The sequence below is a fragment of the Crotalus tigris genome, unplaced genomic scaffold (assembly GCF_016545835.1).
Source record: "Crotalus tigris isolate CLP2741 ecotype Arizona unplaced genomic scaffold, ASM1654583v1 scf7180000017666.379230911805:20528666, whole genome shotgun sequence".
NCBI classification, from domain to species: Eukaryota; Metazoa; Chordata; class Lepidosauria; order Squamata; family Viperidae; genus Crotalus; species Crotalus tigris.
Genome location: NW_024096552.1, coordinates 11,344,356 through 11,352,592, shown reverse-complemented (window position 1 = coordinate 11,352,592; position 8,237 = coordinate 11,344,356). Strand labels below are relative to the sequence as shown.

Sequence of the window (8,237 nt, the reverse complement as noted above, 5' to 3'; positions counted from 1 at the left end):
GATCCTTACATGTTAACAGCTATCTCATCCAGCATCTCTCACATGAATCTGTCATGCATGTGGTACATCAGCAGGAAAAACAGCCATCATGGTATCCTTGTGATATATGATATATTAATAATATTAGCAAATATTATTATTAGCAGCAAGTAATGAATATAATATATATGATATATTAACAATATTAATATATCATATATATTATATTCATTACTTGCTATTTTTCTTTTGTTATGCCTATATTTGGAGGAACTATTACTTATTGTTGTTAGACAACAAATTCTGTGTATACAAGAATATTAATCTAAATGTTGATCCTCTGAATCAGCAAACACATCTTTAGCATATTCCCAATGTTATTACATATTTTTATCTTATTATATGGCTTGAGAGGCCATGATATAAATTTTAACAAAGAAAATGATGCCTTGTACTGCTTTCTTATGTATCTTCTTCCTTATCTTAAATGTCATTGAGAAAGATTAATTAGATTTCAGGTTGATGTAAAATCAGTCACTTCAGGTTCCAGTTGGCTAAATTAAGTCTCCTTCAAATTTCCTTTAACTCATGAATCATGAATGAATTCATGGTGTCGGTATGGAAGTGTTTCACCATTAGTTTGTTCCTGAATCTTGTTTACTTTCCAGTCTATTTCATAGCCCTGTAGTTCTACTTTTGCCTATTATTCTAAATCTATAATGTAAAAATTACAGGAGGAGGGAATTATTTTGTTTTGCAATGAGCAGAATATCTGTATCATGGCTGGTTCCTGGAACTTCTTAGTCTTCTATCAGTTACAATACCCAAAAATGGAAACTAAAGATTAATAACATATTTTTAAGCTCAAAGTCACTCATTTAAATTAAGGAACAAGACTGGTGATCTAAAAGGAGTCAACTATTTTTCTTTCCTCTAAAATCTGTTCACTTCTAAAAATATTGTGGTCATATTTTGTGAATGAAAGCTCTGTATCTTCGATTGGGAAAACAGTGCTTAGTTTGAATATTTGCATTAGATATTGCATTTACAATATACCAGAAACAACACAATGTCCATTGTTGTATATTCCTGCTCTTTTATGTGCATGGATATATTGTACAGTTGAAATCTTTATACTCATTTGATAAATTTCTAAATTTGATTTATTTTTTATTAAACTTCATCTGGAAAAACTTAAATTTAAAAGTAGCTGCTTCTTTCTTCTTTTTTCTCTCATGTTTTCAGAGTTTTGTACCATGAATTAATGCAGTAATTGATTGGGAGGGGGAGTAGCTAAAGAATGGCTGAAGAACAGGAACGGTGGAATGGTGCCAAGACTTGAATCACCCTAGCTCTTCAGTCTGGTACTGTTAAGCATCAAGTGCCAAGAAAGCAATCTGAATGAAATAAGTAAAAGTAATAACATTCAATGAGCAAATCTGCCCTGCAGATAATAATTTTAAATCTATGAGATTATATTTGGATCACTTTCAGACATGCCATACATCTAATTTCATGTTGAAAATATTATCTCAGGTAAAAATTGAGAATATTCTTAATAGCTTAATGTAGTGTGTTGCTTTAGAGCAAAAAAGTACCTCCATTTGTGCTTACTTGTTTTACAGATTTACCTGTCACATTTCAAAATGTGTGACATTTCTGCTACCACCATTCAATCTCCACATAGGCTGAAAGCATAATAAACTCATGACCAGTCTATAAAAAATATTGCCTACTTGTAAGGTGACCAACCATCCTCCTTTAGGGAGGACAGTCCTCCTTTTGTAAGATCTGTCCTCCCTCGAAAAGTGTCCTCCTAAATGTCCTCCTTTTTGATATTTGAAGACTAATCTGCAGGGCTTTTTTTTTTCATAGAACTCTCAGAACGGCGTTCCGACACCTTTTTTGATGTTTTTTTTTCAACTTTTGCATGAGCTGTGCTACTCCCCCCTATTGGCTTTTGAAAGCCAATAGGAATTGCTGCTCAGTGGCCAAAACACCTGGTCAGCAAACTTTGTAGTTTGTTGTCTGCAGAGAAGGTGAATTGGTAGGAACTTTGCACCCCTCCCTGCTACCCAACTACACCATCTCCTAGTTAGTCCCGAAGATACCTGGAGGAGACTAACTTCCATTTAGGGATGTAAAAATAAAAAAAGAGGAAATGCCATTTCAACGATAAATTGAATAAGGAATTTCCATTCATCACATCAAAGAAGGATAACATTGTTTTCTGCAATATTTGCAGCGGAGAATTTTGTATTGCAGCTGGGGGCAGAGCAGCTATTACAAAACACTTGACCACCAAGAAACATAAGCAATCATCAGATGCATCTGCTTCCAGTTGTAAAGTAACAAGTTTTTTTAAAACTTTGAAATATTCTGAAGATGAAAAACAGTTAGTTGAAATGGATGGAACATTTGCATTCCATACCATACCATAATTCACAATCAAAGTTTTCGTAGTATGGATTGTACAACTAAATTATTGAAAAAGTTTCGCGATGCTAAATTTTCACGCGCCAAGACAAAATGCAAGGCTATTATTAAATCTGTATTTAAAAATTACTGTGACAAAATACTTACAGAAGACTTGGAAATTGCAGCATTTGTAACAGTTTTATCTGATGCATCCAATCATAATGAAACTAAATTGTATCCAATATAGTAAGATATTTTAATGTTACCAAGGACATTCAAGTAAAAATTTTAAATTTAGAATCCATTGAGGGCAAAACTGCTGAAATTTTGTCAAACCATCTATACAGAGTAATAAATGAAAGCAATTTGAAATCCAAAATTGTTGCACTAATAGCTGATAATACAAACACAAATTTTGGTGGGTGAAGACGCAAAGGGGTAAATAATATGTATGTAAAATTACAAGATTTACTCCAAAAGAAAATACTAGGAATAGGTTGTAATGCATATATTTTGTCAAATGCAATCAACACGGCATCATGTGCCATGTCAATTGATATAGAAGTAATAATAACTATAATTTATTTGTATTTTAGTTGTTTTACCGTTCGTGTGGCTACTTTAAAACAATTTTGTGAAGAAGCGAATGTTCAATACAAAAAACTTTCAGGATATTCAAAAGTTAGATGGTAATACTTGCTATAGAGCATGTTCTACAATTATTTGAGCCTCTCCGTTCATATTTTTTAAGTTTAGACAAATGTCCTAAAATCCTGGAATCGTTTTTCAATAATGAAATATCTGAGATATTAATGTATTTTGTACATAATCAAGCATCTATTTTTCACAAAATGATTCAAAAGATTGAAGGTGAAGACGTTTCAATTACAGAAGTTAGTCTTATTTTGAATGACTTTATCCTTCAATATAAAACTCAATTTGAAGAAAAATTTCTTCCTTTAGTTATGAAAAGAAAATTGTCAGACTTAGAAGATTCAAATCCGGGCATAATGGAAAAGTTTATCAAAGAAGTGCAGAATTTTTATCAAATGTGTTTTCAATATACCGAAGAATGGTCTGAAACAAACATCACAGGAAATAACAGTTTTCAATGATGTTTTTGGACTTCATCGCAAGTATATTGGACATATATTGAATCTTGTGTTGAGTTTTTATTTAAAGAAATGCCAGACATTAAAATAGATGACAATTGTCTCTTTGAAGAAATTAGAAGACTGAATGTATTTTTAAATTCTGAAAAATTAATACAATGGGAAAATAAACACGTTGAAATTGATAAAAAGATGGGTGGAAATATTCAGCCATTTCAAAAATGAACATATTCCATGCGAAAATTTATTTAACTTGTTCAATTTACGTTGTGCTGCCCTGGAACTAATGCAGCAATTGAAAGCATTTTTTCAATTGCTAATGATTTTTGGAAAAGTGAGAAATCGAGATTGAATGTTGATACTCTAGCTGCAGCACTTGCCTTAAAATTCAATATGAAGGATATTTCTTGTTCAGATATTTCTAATATATTGTTAAAAAATGATATATTGAAAAAAATATTCATTCAATGGAAAAGTACTCATTTAAATAATAATTAATAGGCATGTAAACATAATTTACAATATAAAATGTTATTGTTACAAATGTTTTTATTATGCATTTATCATATTATAATGTATTCTGTATTATTGTTGCAATGAATAAAATGTTTCTTTTATTTATGATATTTTTTCTTCAATTTATTTGTGTCCTCCTTTTCATTGTAAAAAAGTTGGTCACCTTACTACTTAGTCACTTGGAAGCACTTCTTATACCTTTACAACAGTTTATAAGTGAATGTTAAATTGCTAATGCAAGTGGTGATCATCACACAATCATTAAGAGCTGAGAGATGATCTGGAAGTTCCCAGTTCTGACATCAGATGAGGCTTAGGTTTTACAAAGGAATCTAGGACAATTGAACATGACTGCCTATCATGCTCAATTCACCCTGGGCCTCCCATCACAGCTGACCCACCGCAGGCATTCATACTTGGCTGGCCCTCTGCCAGCACTCCTCTCCTGCAATTGGTCTGCTGGTGCTCTTCCCCTGCCTCCTTGTCCCTGTTGATTTGCAGAGGGATACTTGTTCCTGGCCAATTGGCTACTTGGGACATTTGCATCCCAGCAGCCAAACCGTGCACCGTGAGGTGAGCAGCCTTGGGAACTAGGGAAGTGGAAAATGTGGCAGTTGCTTTGCTGATGATTGTTTTGGGATGTGTGCAAGGACAGGAGGAAAAAACTAGCCAACAGGCGGTAGTGGAAGATGAGGCCTTCCCCTTTCCATGCACCTCATGCTCAGGATCCAACATTGGCAGGGAAGGGGGAGCAGGATCCAACCTAAGCAATTTTCCAAGCTACTTGAGTTGTTTTTCTCTGTAAGATTTTCATCCATGGAATCCTTCTCAAACCCTACGTTTGTTGAAATCAGCTCTGTTAAGGTCTAAGATACTACCGGTAGTTTGACTTTGTTCTATTGCTTTATCTTGAGTTCCAATGTGACAAGGACACTCTTCTCTGAAGTTTCCGCTATTTCAATTCCTTCTAATATTTCATCTCTGTTGGTAAAAATTACTGGTAAGTTCATTATAATTGACCCTCTAGTTTCCTTCTCCACCTTTTGGGACTCAGAGTTGTCTACTAGGTTTGTCAGGAACCTGTTTGATCGTTCACTAGATTCAGAGTTTTTCTCCTGGTTGATGTTAAGATAGTTAAAGTCCCTCATTACTATTATAGTGTGCTTCTTGCATATGTTAGCTGACTCATTAGCAAAAAGTTAATCTGCTTCCTCTGCTTTATTGGGTGACCTATAGCATACATCTAAATGTCATTTATATCTAAATGTTTTGGCCATAGCTTTTGGAGTATCTAATGTACACTGCTGATTATGTTAATAACAATAATAACAGACCCTGGATACAAGTAACATATATAATTGAGGAAAATAAATAACAAATTATTAATAACCATACTGATTTCCTATGCCCATTTCCATTGCTTCCTCTTGTAAATCATGATTTAAGAAAATAGCCTGTTTAGGAAACACAAAGGAAAATACCTGTCAAGAATGTTTCTATAATTTTAATAATCAGTGTATAGTTTCACTGGTGCTGAAAGATTTTTCTAAAACTGAAATACAATAGCAGCTTTGAGTGATGTGAAAAACTCATAACCATATCATACATGAAATGCAATGACTGTTTTACTAGAAACAAGTGCACTAGACTAAGGAAAATGTCTAAAGTTATCTTTAGACTTTGTAAATACTGTTTTTTAAAAATAAGTTAAAATACACCTTGAGTTGTTAGGAAATTAAAATTTTTGAAATGCAGAGGGTACCTGAGATTCTTCCTCCTGGTACACTGGATACAAATATTATGCTACATTCAAAAACAAAAATAATGTAAATTTACAAAAAGAGTAATAAAACAAAGAGCAGAAATATGATACAAGTACAGAAAGAAGAAAAAAGGGAGGTTTCAAATTTACTAACAAGAATTTAGAAAACAAGAAAAAAAATTCCTAAGTGTTGAAAGAACTCTTATAACATGTTGTAGTTTCCTACTTCTAATAAAAGGCAAGAAGAGCATGAATTAGATCAGGATGGCAGTCTTTTGTTGCCACTTGATTAAAAGTTTTTACATCCTTGTTAGTGTTGATTCTCCAGCTGAGCCTTTTTACCTGAATCTCTACTGTGCAAACATGCAAATGTCTAGTATGTGCAGAAAATATACCGTGCTTTTCTTCCATTCCAAATTGCTTTTAATTCAAACAGTATCTCTTACTGTATATCAGTAAGGCCATCAGTGCTCACATAGAAAAATAGTTGTGTTTCTCAAAACTGTGCTATGCAAAACTGCAAAATGAATAACAGAACATATAGGAAAAAAATGTTTCCATAAGTTTAGGAGTGGTCGCTCAAGAATGGAAACATATTTGTAATCAAAATGATACTGAGTAAACAGCAAACAGTCTTAATAAGGTACATAGACAGTAGAAAAACTGGTTAAATTCATAATTTAAAAATGCAAATGTAAAATCTTACCTTGAAAATAAATGATGACAGCTAGAAAAGTAGGATCTGAGGTTGAAACAACGGTATTACTAATCAATAAAAAAATTCTTTTTTTGCATGAAATCTTTATCACTAGGACACGTTTTTGGCACTTCTTTCACTTTTGGGGGGGGGGGTGAAAAAACATATTTAAGCAGTAATAAAACAAACAAGAAATAAAAAGAAGTGCAATAGACACTACCAAAGTAGTATATATGTAGCATTTAAGTAAAATAGATAGTAAACAAAGCAGAAAGATGTTACAGTTAACTATGTACTGCTTACCATATTCTCCTGTACTTCTCATTAACACATAAATAAAACTCTGGAAACTCATGCATAAGCAAGCATGTTTTATACTATTCAGATATTGTTCCCCTATTTATCAGTCACATATGAGCAAATTAGTATCATATAAACAAATGATGTGGGAGAATTGATTGTACTATGATTAATTTAATAATACCCTCTATTTGAATGAGTGTAATATATATTATTACAATAAATATCATGCTAACAAGTAAACTCAAGAACAAAGTCTTAATTGAGATGTATAGTAGATTTAAAGAAATCTCAAATTCCTGAAACTGACTGATTGAGTATGTTCCAGAAATGCCTGAACTGAAGCAGGCTCCTCTAAGAAAAATTAATTCAAATTTAAACCCTCCCCAAAACTCAATAACGATTCAGAGATCTGGAGAAAATGGACTGCATGTCAATAAAAAAGCTTTATGCATTTCTTCTCAAGGTCTCCATATAAACAAAAAGCCTGAAAATTCCATCCAGTTTTGCCAAAAAAATAAAAACATGACTGGAATTTAAAAAACAATCTGCTTTTAATGTCACCTAGAATAAACACAGAGATAATACAACATTTTGTCTGAAATTTGGCAAGTTCAATATCATGTGGGAGCCTATTATTCCCGCAATCATGGTCATTTGTTGATCTCTGGCCATAATCAATACAAATAATGGAGATTAACATTTCAAAATAGAAATCAACATTGAAGTCAAATCAGGAGCCTCTGAATTATTCTGAGATAAACTGAGCTTTTTCTGAACTGCCATATTAAAGTTGAACCTAAAGACATTGGAAATTCTTATTTATATATAACAATGGAGGAGGGTCATATATTTAATGTGAAAATACACATGTGAAAAATATATTTACCTCTGAAGTTCTGGAGGCTTTGAAGATCTTTTTTTTTTACTCAGTAGATGCACCTTACTGTATTTAATATCTTCCTAAAATACATTATAACCTTGGAAGCATAAGAGGCAATTAGGTTTGATGGTACTTTTCAAATTCTGTGAGTATTAAACTGATTGGAATTCTCAAGTAAGGCTAAGTTCTAGAACAAATATCTTCCTCATTTTTAACTTCAGTAAGTGCTTAGTTTTTGCTCAAAATGTCTATTGGAAGTTAATTACCCAGAAGGTGTCTAGCAAATATTATCTATTGAGTATGAAGTGATATAGCCAACATAATGTACAGATGACCTAATTTGGTTTTGGCTACTATATTAATGAACAGGTTATAATAAAATGTGGCCATTCATTAATATCTGGCTTTCCAGATATTGTTAACAGTTACATAATTGATTTGGTGCTGCTGCTACAACTGAAGGTTTGAAATTTAGCTCATTTTGTTTTACATAAACTGTGTGACAGGCATCTGAAAATGCTGGTGAGTTCAAACAATGGTAACTGCCATGGCTTATTTTTGTGTCTTAAA

General features: G+C 32.6%; 1 long non-coding RNA gene across 1 annotated transcript; it reads right to left on the bottom strand.

Moving 5' to 3' along the window:
* Positions 1 to 1,063: 1,063 nt before the first annotated feature.
* On the bottom strand, positions 1,064 to 7,804 carry LOC120305061. The gene is made up of 5 exons (XR_005555902.1): positions 7,674 to 7,804; positions 6,494 to 6,529; positions 5,788 to 5,828; positions 5,421 to 5,479; positions 1,064 to 1,376 (listed from the first exon to the last, which is right to left on the bottom strand). It is a non-coding gene; the product is annotated as an uncharacterized LOC120305061 (long non-coding RNA).
* Between the last annotated feature and the right edge of the window lie 433 nt (positions 7,805 to 8,237).